Genomic DNA, 6,000 nt, shown 5'->3' on the forward strand with positions numbered 1-6,000 from the left:
AAAGATCTTAAATGACAAACCTAGATCAAGCAACAATAACTTTGGCCTGGGCACATTGCCCCTCCCCAAACCTTATCAAAGCGCCACTGAAAGTATCCCATCCGGATACATAACGCCTTCATAAGGCTAGCGCTCTACCCTTGACTGCAAGGAACTGCAGAAAACTGCGGGCACAGCTGAGGACATGACAGAAACCAGACTCCCCTCCCTGGACTGTGACTGCACTTCCCATTGCATCAGTAAAGCAGGCAGCATCAAAGATCCTCATAACCCTCGCTCTTCTCTCTTCTCAGCCGAGTCGAAGATTTAAAGTAACATTGAGAACACAGAGCACCAGGCTCCAGGAAAACTTCCAGGCTGCTGTTGTGAGCACATTGAATGTTCCCCGGTGATAAGTTGGACTCTTGATCTCACAATCTAGCTCGATGTACACTGTACACCTTTGAGAAGGCCAGGTACCCGGAAAAGGCTTATTTGTCGCATTTAATGGGCTAATAAAACCGGAAACATTGGCTGCGCTTCGGCAAGTCGGAATAGTGCAGGAAGGCACAGAGTCGACTGTACTTCCTTAGAAGGTTGGCGTCATTCAATGTCTGCAGTGAGATGCTGAAGATGTTCTATAGGTCAGTTGTTGAGAGCGCCCTCTTCTTTGTGGTGGCGTGTTGGGGAGGAAGCATTAAGAAGAAGGACGCCTCACGTCTTAATAAGCTGGTAAGGAGGGCGGGCTCTGTCGTGGGCAAAGTACTGGAGAGTTTAACATCGGTAGCTGAGCGAAGGGCGCTGAGTAGGCTACGGTCAATTATGGAAAACCCTGAACATCCTCTACATAGCACCATCCAGAGACAGAGAAGCAGTTTCAGTGACAGGTTACTGTCGATGCAATGCTCCTCAGACAGGATGAAGAGGTCAATACTCCCCAATGCCATTAGGCTTTACAATTCAACTGCCAGGACTTAAGAACTTTTTTTTTAAAGCTATTATTAATGCTTTTTTTGAGTTAGTGATTTAGATGCATATCATATTATTACTGAGTTAAGTATTGTATGTAATGAGTTTTTGCTACAACAAGTGTATGGGACATTGGAAAAAATGTTGAATTTCCCCATGGGGATGAATAAAGTATCTATCTATCTATCTATCTATCTATCTATCTATCTATCTATCTATCTATCTATCTATCTATCTATCTATCTAGTGGCATGGATTCAACAAAAATAAACACAACGATGGCCACCCAAAACGAGAGGCCGTGAGAGATCTGGATCTCACTGCCTTGTCTGAACGGGTGAAAGATGGATCTACTCAGACAGATGGAGCAGTGTCCCGAAGGTGCGATTACTCGGTTTAACCTTCTCTGTCTGCAAGAACACAACAGGTGGAAGGGCCGCTTCCCGCGCCCTGGAATAATGTAAAACAATTGTAGACACCTGCTATCGATCCAGGTGAAGCTTGGACATGATGCGGGGCTTGGTGAGGAAGGTAAAGTTCTCAGGATAAAACTCAATGGATGAGTGCAGTCTCGGTGTCACCACCCCATCACGCTCACAGGACCAGGGCAAGAGGGGCTGAGCGGCGGCTCATCTCAGTCGGTATGTTGTGAAGGTCCCACAACACAGACCGACCCCGGCAGGTTCTGTCCAGCAAGCGCAGAGAGGCCGCCAGATCGGGGAAGTTAACTGGATGCATTACCTTACATCGGACGTCCACACTCGGGACCAGCCTCAGTACTCACCGATGAGAACTTGTTTTCACGCCCGGACAATGAACCCTCCCCCGGATTCCCGACTCTGGGGGTGATGGTCGTCTCCTAATCCGGATCCTACAGATGATCCGCCGCCGCCGCCGACCGACTTCAACACAGAACTGAAGGAAAGTCCGGACTGTAATTTATGTCATCAGTGCTGGGGGCGGTGCCTCGGAAACAAGGCAGATCTGCGGTAAAATGGGAGGGGGAAAAGGCTCACGTGACTTACACATACATGTACGTCTATGAAATTTTGCATGATTTTGCAATTTTCGCCGTCAGCTGAGATTCTAACAATAAAACTTTCTTAAAAATATGCGAATATATCACAGATCTTGTAGCTATGTATAGATTGTGACGAGATCCGAAAGATTATTGTAAAGTGGACTGTTCCTTTAAAAGAGAGAGGGGGGAGCGAACAGCTTGTGTGCTAAATCAGCAGCAGGGAGACAGAAAGTCTGTGAGTTGCCTTGGAAACTGAAAGGCGGAACTATGTGATGGACAGCTCGTGTTCAGCACTTGGAGATATATACAAGGTCGTTGACTTTTTAATCAGACACACACCAGAGACACACAAGACACACCACAGGAGACACACGACTCCAGAAGCAAGGGGGACACTGGTGAGCTTTGTGTGCCCACGACAAGGGTGGGGTTTTTGCTCGCAGTGTGAACAGAGGGGTGACGATTCGGGAGCTATCAGTGTGTTTAACCCTGGTCTGGGGTTGATAAATTCACCACAGAAGACGGCATCCCCTTCTTGCGGTCACAGTCGGTGACTGTAAGCTTCGGGAGCAGGGGGAGGACGTGAGGATCGACATCGGCATTGGAAGACAAACCAACACTCTAACTCTCTCTCTCCAACTCTACTCAAACCAAATTCCAGAACTGAACTGATTACTTACCATCCCACAGTGAGACTGTATCACCCAATCACCTGAGCTGGGGAAGCTTATTTACTCACCTATATATGTGCATAAACTCTGCTAACCTGTTTACTTTATCTCGTTTTATATCACTTTATTCACGTAGTTACTAATAAAATAGAGTTTATAACGGCACACTCAGACTCCGTGTGGGCCCATTTCTGCTTGCACTTTAAACCGTTAGGGGGTACGTAACAGGCGTCCAAACCCAAAGGCAGTATTCCAAGTTCGGGCTCACCGACCTCTTCAATACCTGCTGCCTCCCGTCTGAGGTGTCTGACTTTGTCTGACTCGGTGGAAAAGGAATGCAGTCTTTTTCAGCCGGATGGACTTAGTTCGGTGAATAAAGGGTTAACCTAGGTGCCACTGGAAATTGAGGATTCTCAGTTATTTGTGTTGGACGGTGTTCTAAAAGTTGGTGATGAGTTGCAAGTTGGTGATGTGAACTTTATTGGAAATATGGAGAAAGGGGCTGGTTCTGGATTTTTGAATAAAGAAATTGGGAGGTTTGAACCGGTTTCGCGACCTTTGACCCTGCTTGCAGGACATTGGCCTGTAAATATGTGAAACTCTGTTGAATTTTGTTTTCGCAGTAGGAAGAAAACACCTTCTAGGTTCTGGAGTTGTTTTTCACCATTGCAATTTGGAGAGAAAGGATTGTTTTGGTTTTGAGAGACCACCTGACTGGGTTACTATAGAGACGAGTCAAGCTAAATGTCGAAAAAACAGAATGGATGGGTTGTTTGGGAATGTTCATAATGTAAACATGGTCTTCGTAAGCTTAGTAATGGTACTGAGTTTGGTAAATATTAGGTTGGCACCTATCCAGGGTGAAGTTTATTCAACAATTCAGCTAACAAGCCAGCTTGTGGCTGACGACACACGCACAGATACTGATGTGAACCGCACATGCGCAGTGACCGGAAGCATCTCTCTAAAGGCTGGTAACGCAGTTAGACAAGACAGGGGTTTAATTTATCAGAATTTGTCAGAGACTTTTCTGCCTTCAATGTTGCATCAGGATTTGCGTAGTAAGGGCGGTAAGAAAGGTTTGTCCTTGTCCGGGGATGAATTTATAGCGGAACAAAGTCGAAATTCTGAAATTGCTGCGTTGAAGGAGACAGCTCTCACAGAAGAGGAGGTTCAGAGAGAGTCAGTAGGATATTATCTTAAGGACGGGGTGTTACTGAGGAAGTGGAGATCACCTACTGTACCTGCAAATGCGGATTGTGCCATTGAACATGAACCTGTGTTCCTGAAAGTTTACAGGGCTGAGATTTTAAACATGGCTCACAGAATGCCTTTAGCTGGGCACTTTGGAGTGAGGAATACAGTAAATAGAATTATAAAGGAATTCTACCGGCCTAATTTAAGGAAGGATGTTGTTATACCTGTCAGGTTGCGGGAAAACCTAATCAGGTGATCCCAGCAGCACCACTTAGACCAATACCTGCTTTTGGTGAACCTTTTTCTAGGGTCATAGTGGATTGTGTTGGCCCATTGCCAAGGACTGCAGCTGGTTATCAGTGTTTGTTAACCATCATATGTGCAATATCTAGGTTCCATGAAGCGGTGCTTCTCTGGAACATCAAGGACATGACTGTGGTAAAAGCACATCAAATTTTTCACACTGGTATGTCTACCTAAAGAAATCCAATCTGAAGTAACTTTACTTTGAAGACATTCCAGGGGATAGTTAAAGAATTGAGAGCTAAGCACATTCTGCCACCTTTGACCCTACTCGGAGAGCAATGGTCAGATCTGAATGAGAGTAGGAGCGTGCTTAGTTATGTCTACAATTACGTCATGCACCACAGCCGTGCACAGTCTTGGAATGTCAGGGAATAAATCTTTATATTTGTTAATTAAACTCTTCAGTTGTTTTCGTGGCTTTGACTGCAAATGCTGAGTCTTTCCTTCTTTTCAAAACATCAGAATTTCTGAGTCTTGTGGAAACTACATGGTGCTCTGATATCCCAGTACCAGACACCACCATCTCCTCCGTTGTCATAACAGTACTCACTGGTGCAGGGTCGGGGTCATGATAACGTTTGATCATATTTCCGTGGACGAGCTGGGTAGCCTTTCACCGCTCAGGAGTCCTAATAACATAATTTAAAGAATAAAGTTTCTTAATTATTTCATATGGTCCACTAAATCTCGCTTGAAGGGGGTTGGTAAGGAGAGGGGACAGCATCAGGACCCTTTCTCCAGCACGATATCTCTGCTCCCTCGCTCTTCTGTCATACCCCTGTTTCATGTTTATCTGAGCGTGCTGTGAATTCTGCTTCGCAAGGTCACAAGCCGTGTTAAGTCTCTCTCTGAATTCCAAAACGAAGTTGATCCAATCAAGCAGCACCCTTACAGAATGAAACAAGATAAAAGTAAAATGATTGAAGAAGAAATTGAATACATGAAAACAGCCAGCATAATTACGTCAACCTTTTCAGACTGGGCGTCACCGTTCGTGATTGTATGAGATTCTGTACGGATTACAGGAAAGTTAATGCAGTAACTAAGGCAGATGCTTATCCCATCCCAAGAGTGGATGACTGTATTAACAGAATGGGGAATGCTAAATACCTTACAAAGACTGACCTATTGAAAGGTTACTGGTTTGTTCCTTTAACAGAAAGGGCTAAAGAAATATCTGTCTTTGTGACACCATCTACATTGTATGCGTATAATGTTTTACCCTTTGGGATGAAAATTGCTCCAGGGATGGTCCAAAGGATGATGAATTCAGTACCTCAGGGTTTAAAGAATACAGTGGCTTATTGATGACTTGGTTGTATGAAATAACACCTGGGAGGAGCATATCTTTAGCAGTAGAGAAACTGTTTGAAAGGCCGTCCAAGGGAAATCTCACTGTAAACCTCGCTAAAAGTGAATTTGGCGCTCCACTGTCACGTATCTCGGCTATGTAGTAGGCCAGGGACAACTGGCACCTGTGCAGGCCGAGGTTCAGCCTGTTACTGAGGTTCCTGTTCCGACGGGCAAGAAAGCGTTACGAAGGTTTTTGGGAATATAACCGTACAACCATATAACAATTACAGCACGGAAAAAGGCCATCTCGGCCCTTCTAGTCCGTGTCGAATGCTTACTCTCACCTACTCCCACCGACCCGCACTCAGCCCATAACCCTCCACTCCTTTCCTGTCCATATACCTATCCAATTTTGCTTTAAATGACAATACCGAACCTGCCTCTACCACTTCTACTGGAAGCTCATTCCACACAGCCACCACTCTGAGTAAAGAAATTCGCCCTCTTGTTACCCTTAAACTTTTGCCCCCTGTCTCAACTCATGTCCCCTTGTTTGAATGTCCC

General features: G+C 45.2%; 1 protein-coding gene across 1 annotated transcript in view; it reads right to left on the reverse strand.

The window, feature by feature from the left end:
- Window positions 1-1,846, reverse strand: part of LOC140723898 (NACHT, LRR and PYD domains-containing protein 12-like) — a 64,747-nt gene extending 62,901 nt beyond the window's left edge. Inside the window, exon 1 of the mRNA XM_073038437.1 lies at window positions 1,733-1,846. The gene's annotated coding sequence lies outside the window, so the exon portion shown is untranslated. The remainder of the gene's footprint in view (window positions 1-1,732) is intronic.
- Window positions 1,847-6,000: the final 4,154 nt, after the last annotated feature.

The sequence above is a fragment of the Hemitrygon akajei genome, unplaced genomic scaffold (assembly GCF_048418815.1).
Source record: "Hemitrygon akajei unplaced genomic scaffold, sHemAka1.3 Scf000144, whole genome shotgun sequence".
NCBI lineage: Eukaryota > Metazoa > Chordata > Chondrichthyes > Myliobatiformes > Dasyatidae > Hemitrygon > Hemitrygon akajei.